Below are 6,194 nucleotides of genomic sequence, written 5' to 3'. Positions count from 1 at the left end.
TCGCTGCATATTACGATTACGAAATATGGCAGATGGATGTCAAAACCGCTTTCTTAAATGGCGTTTTAACAGAAACTGTGTTTGTGACACAACCTGAGGGTTTTGAGGATCCAAAGAATGCTAAAAAGGTATGCAAGCTTAAGAAATCAATCTACGGATTGAAGCAAGCATCAAGGAGCTGGAATATACGTTTTGATGAAGCAGTCAGTGACTTTGGTTTCATCAAGAACGCAGACGAATCTTGTGTATACAAGAAGGTCAGTGGGAGCAAAATTGCTTTTCTAGTATTCACTACCTCAAAAAACCCAAAAGAAACCACCTAAAAAACACATAAGAAACCTTATGAGAGGTGGTCTCAGAATCACAGGTCTCTTAGGTTAAGAAACCACTTTTATGGGATAGTTTCTTTGTTACAAATAAGAAACCACCTGCCCTAGAAAGGTGGTCATTTATATATTAAATTTATTATTTAATTACCCTACATAAGGAACCACTTATTCCAGAACAGAGGTTTCTTTATAAAATAAAAAAGACCACCTCCAACCGAAAAGTGGTCTCTTTAATTTTATTTAAGGAACCAAATTTCCAGAAAAGAGGTCTCTTATATTTTGCTGGGCATAAATAATTAATTAACCTACAAAACCACTTTTTCAGAAAAGAGGTTTCTTAGTATTTTTTTTTTGGCATTGAATTTGTTTGGCGCTAAATATATATTGCAGTGTAATTACAATTTTATTTTTTGACACTGCATTGTACCATACGTACAACCCTATATTTCGGGTTCGAGTCCTGTAGCAACTTTTTTTTTTGCCGCCTAATGGTATTGTTATTATTTTACAAAAGTTTAACTTACTTATAATACCAACACAATCCAAATCTTTCATTAATTCGAAAAAATATTATACAAATGTTAACAACCAAGAAGACATGTAAATAAATCAACCATGAAGAGTTGTGAATTAAAAAACAATAACAAAAAAAACTATTACTATGAGAAATGGCGATGGTTTTTCACAGTTCTTCCCTATTATCTCCTCCAAAGCAGTCTGAGAAATCTTGGAAACAATCTAAGGAGACTGATACTGTCAAGTCGAGATGCTGCATCTGCATTGTCTAAGATTTACGAGATATTTCATGAAGAATCGTCTACAAAGTTGCATCAGAACAAGATTAACATGAAGAAATGCATTCATATCTCCATCACTTTCTGAAGACAGTTATACCAGAGCCTTTTTGTCAATCGAGAAGCATGGACTGCCAGATTTCCTAGAATAGCAGTTCCTTTAACCAATAGGAGTTCTTGCAATATTCATATGATCCCTGAAAAGTGAAAACATTCAGAACTAGTCCAAAGCTATTACCTGTTAGTGGGAATTTCATCCAGTTTCCAATATCACTGGATTCTGAAACACCAATCTTTGTCTTACGATAATGGTATATAGAGATACACGACTATTTAGAACTACGCATATACAAAAACACTCCTCACCAGCTCACCCCCCATCCCTTTCAAAGAATTACATAGTTATATTACCTTGATCTATAATCGAAAGAGCGTCATGCTGTAATTCCAGCTTCAGACTAGAATAGTGGACATGTTGTTTAAAGGTTGGTTGCATTGAAGTAGATATAGCTTACGGATTGTTAACTGGAACCAGCTGGCCTATTCACAATCAAGAATACAAACTGCTTCAACTTCTCCACCAGAGCCTGACAAAGAATTTACATAAAAAAAAAAAGATCAGCCAGTTACTCGGAAGACCAACACAGTACTAACTAAATGGTCCATCTATAATTATTCACCTTTTGGCAAACATCAACAGCATCGGCAGGCTAATAATCTTGACATTTAAACTTCACAGCTACGATTTTGTAGACACAGTAGAACAAGGAGCTGAGCACTCTCCACTTCATTACAGTAACTATAGTATGTATAGTCCAGATAGCATTCATTAGCATGCTTTACCATTTTATTTCACGTCCTTATAGAAACTTCTTTGCATGCCAAGCACCTGAAAAGGGTAAAAGTAATTAAATTGGATCACACAGAAATAAGAGACTCTCTAAAGTCGTACACATACAAAAGTATTCTTCTTGTTTAGTGCTTGTTTTATGTTGCAGTCAGTTATGTGGTTGGTGTTCTGTTGGTTATAGAACTCAGTCTGCTACAAGGATTGTTCAAGTGAGTTGCTCCATTGATCACTGGTTTTGTGTTGGTGATGTTTTTGCAAAAGTTGACCTGTAAGAAACCTCTGTGAGGAAAGTCAATTAGAAATTTTGAAAGCATGTGAGGAATTTATCCTCCAACTGCGAAACGTAGCACCAAAATTAATTCCTTCAAATATACAGCTTAGCCCCAGAGAATAAATTAGCTAGCTTTGGCATGGGGAAAGATAGCTTAGTTTCTAAATTTATATTTTGATAGGATATTTGATAAATTAGGCAGCTTTGGTAAGGGGAAAGATAATGCACCATCTTTTCAAACAACTTCAAACTAAGCCTATCTTATCAACCAACTTCAAAAAACCTTCATAAAACCAAATGATGCACATCTAAAATTAAAAGACAATACACACCTATAAACATATTGCAAAGAACCAAGTATTCTCTTTCAGAATCTACCCTCTCTTCCTAAAATCTATATGTCATTTGGAGCAGGAAAATCTTCGAACCATCCCCAGAAAACAAGCTAGGTCAAGAGTCACTCGTTAAGAAAATAAAACACAAACAAGAATCTCAAGCTCGGCAAGTGAACAAGCTAAGCTCAAACTGTAGTGCTTGACTCATCTTGTTCATTACGTGCAACAGCAATAAAGTACTATACATTTATATTCTACACTAAGAGTATAAGCAACTGTAATTGTAGTAGCAACAAACTAAAATCCTTGGATCAACAACAAGGCAAAACAGCAACAAGGCAAACGAAGACGAACCGAGATCACTCCGAACATTGACGAAGAGATCATGAGGGAAAAATCGATCACATCCTAAAACTCATAGAAGATATCAAACTAAAAATCTAAGAGCAGTGCAATACAAAACATCACATAACAACCTTTATCATAAACCTATACACGACCTGAGGCATGTTCATAAATCTATATCAGGTGATTCATATTAGATCATCAGAGAAAAAGAAAATCGGAAACTCCCTCATACACCAGACCTATGTCTCCCTATTGTGTACGTGTAAATAGTATTGTGTATTAGCAGAAGCCCCTGTCACTACAACATAAATGTAACAAAAAGAACAATACAGCCCCTGATTACAGAAAAACCATTAGACCAACATAATACTTGAAGAATGATACTCTGTGCCAAAACCAAATGCCATTAAAAACTCTAACTGATGGCATAATCTAGGAGTAAAAGATGTGTAAATATGGGAGACAGATAGCAATTCTTCCCTCTTTCAAAAGGGACAAATCTTAGTACCACCACTCTCATTAACATACACAAGACAAAACACCGCATCTCTTTACCTCTGTATCCGATAACATAAAATATAGTAGAAAGTCCAAAAACCAATTACTATTGATCCAAAACCATGTGTATCTACCACATCTTACTTCAGAACCAAAAGATAACATATGAATATATCTTCATTGGAATCATGAATCATTGAAGCCCCGAAACAATAGAACATATACCTGATATCCCAAACAATTGGAACTTATCCCTGACATCCCAAGCTATTAGAACTTTTCCCTGATATCCAAAAACCATATCTCGAGCTGAAATTACACAATACTATCATTCAAATTTCAGCTAATTTCTCTAATTTCGCAAGCATCACAATCAAAATAAATCAAATTTTGACCAAATTAAGGAAAATTTGAAATCAATAATTTAATTACCTGCTCCCACGAGTTCAATGACAAGAGCGCTTTGCGGATTCATGGTGGAAAATTGAAGATGGTGAGAGCTCGACGATGGTTAATTGGCAGAGGATAGAGGTTGGTTGATGAAGATTGTAAAGGGAAGTTATGGGAAAATAGTTAGGGTTTTCGTGGTTAAGAAGAAAGATTTAGAGAAAAGTTTAAATTAATTGAAATCAGTGAATTATTTCTTTCTTTAAATTTTTTTAATTGGGAAATAACCGGTTAAAAAGGGAGGTTTTGATTTAATTTTTTATTATTATTTTTTTAAAAATAAAGAAACCTTTTAAACAAAAAAGAGGTTTCTTATGTATTGCAAAATATTTAATGTATAAAAGGAGACCTCTTTTCTTAAAAGTGGTCTCTTACAAACTTATTAAAGAAACCTCTTTTCTAAAATAATAGGTTTCTTTTATTAAGAAACCTTTTATTTTACAAAAGAGGTCTCTTATTAGTGATTCTTTTGGCCTTTTTTGAGGTAGTGATTATATGTCGACGAAATATTACTTATCGGAAATGACATTGCTATGTTGAATTCTGTCAAAATTTGACTTGGGAAATGTTTTTCGATGAAGGATCTAGGAGAAGCACAGTACATACTGGGCATCAAGATTTACAGAGATAGATCTAAGAAGATGATTGGACTCAGTCAAAGCACTTATATCAATAAGGTACTTGAAAGGTTCAATATGGAAGACTCCAAGCGAGGCTACCTACCCATGTCTCATTGAATGACTCTAAGCAAGTCTCAGTGCCCAAAAACACTAGATGAGGGTAGACGAATGAGTGGGATTCCATATGCATCATTGATTGGTTCAATAATGTATGCTATGATATGTACACGCCCGGATGTTGCGTATGCACTCAGTGCTACGAGCAGATACCAGTCAGACCCAGGAGAGGCACATTGGACTGCTGCCAAGAACATTCTGAAGTACCTGAAAAGGCACAAAGATGATTTCCTGGTCTATGGTGGAGATGATGAATTAATTGTTAAAGGCTATACGGACGCAAGTTTCCAAACCGACAAAGGTGAGTTCAGATCACAGTCTGGGTTTGCCTTCTGCCTCAACGGAGGTGCAGTAAGCTGGAAAAGTGCTAAGCAAAGCACCATTGCGGATTCTACAACTGAAGCGGAGTACATTGCTGCACATGAAGCAGCAAAGGAAGCTATATGGCTAAGGAAGTTCATAGGTGAACTTTGTGTAGTCCCCTCCATTAAAGGACCAATAACTCTGTATTGTGATAATAATGGAGCTATTGCACAGGCAAAGGAGCCTAGACACCACCAGAGAGTCAAGCATGTACTTCGTAGATTTCACCTTCTACGAGAGTTCGTTGAAAGAAAAGAAGTCGAGATAAGCAAGATTGGAACTGACGACAACATCTCAGATCCATTAAACTAAACCTTTGTCGCAGGCAAAGCACAACTCGCACACTGCAACTATGGGAATCAAGCATGTTGGAGAATGGCTTTGATGTCCTTATTTAATGTTTTAAAGTTTTAGAGTTTAATACTTTGTAAAACATTAATGGTTAACCATTCACATTAATGAATAGAATTCATTTTTCCATTTAATTTGTGGTTTATTAAATGATGAGTTCCTTCAATTTGACGATATATTCAAGATAAACTTTCAGGACCAGTCCCGTGACTAAGAAATGTCTATCAAGTGAACTTGAATGTCAAAAGTTGAAAATGGTCCCTGGTCGGAGTTTTCTATAAAAATGGATGCATAGAAAACGCTAGACGACTAGAATGCAAGATGACTAGTAGTTATGTTTCTTGAACTATGTGGACATGGCAATGTCGCAATCATTTGCATAGATACTTACTTTGGGAAGACTAGTATCTGACAGACCTATGAAACTTTACTGTAAGAGATGAAAATCTGTCATAAGTAAATTTCATTAAAATTATTATACACTAATTGTAACACCCTAATAATTCCTTGCTTTTATAAAACCATTTTCCAACTTAAAATAAAGGAATTACTAAAGTATTACCGCCACCGTGATAACGGTTAAGGCTAGTACCAGAATTACGCAGCGGAAATAAATGTTAACTAACTTTCAAACCAACATAAATAATAATTATTGACGCCTCCTACAAGTTGGAACCATAACGGCCCAAAAACCAAAGTGTTAAAAAATCCAACAAACTCAAAACATGATTAAAGTATAATTTAAAATAGTTTCAAAGCACAAAAGAATGCAACTCTCTCAACCATCCCAAGCTACATGATTTCGATCGTACTTTGATCTACCAACCTGCTAAATTAATCTACTCCTCAACAATGCAAGTACAAATGATGG

General features: G+C 35.3%; 1 long non-coding RNA gene across 6 annotated transcripts; it reads right to left on the bottom strand.

Annotated features, from left to right (window-relative positions):
- Window positions 1-859: 859 nt before the first annotated feature.
- LOC110779327 (uncharacterized) lies at window positions 860-4,131 on the bottom strand. Of its 6 annotated transcripts, none has more exons than XR_002531094.2 (6): window positions 3,858-4,089; window positions 3,651-3,750; window positions 2,082-2,252; window positions 1,804-2,012; window positions 1,535-1,710; window positions 860-1,320 (listed from the first exon to the last, which is right to left on the bottom strand). It is a non-coding gene; the product is annotated as an uncharacterized lncRNA (long non-coding RNA). The 6 variants fall into 6 exon arrangements; XR_002531092.2 differs by having other exon boundaries at window positions 3,651-3,734; window positions 3,858-4,087; XR_002531095.2 differs by having other exon boundaries at window positions 2,082-2,239; window positions 3,651-3,734; window positions 3,858-4,087.
- Window positions 4,132-6,194: the final 2,063 nt, after the last annotated feature.

This window comes from Spinacia oleracea, chromosome 4 (genome assembly GCF_020520425.1).
Source record: "Spinacia oleracea cultivar Varoflay chromosome 4, BTI_SOV_V1, whole genome shotgun sequence".
Lineage (NCBI taxonomy): Eukaryota > Viridiplantae > Streptophyta > Magnoliopsida > Caryophyllales > Amaranthaceae > Spinacia > Spinacia oleracea.
The sequence above is the reverse complement of the archived record's forward strand: the minus strand, read 5'-3'. Positions and strand labels throughout refer to the sequence as shown.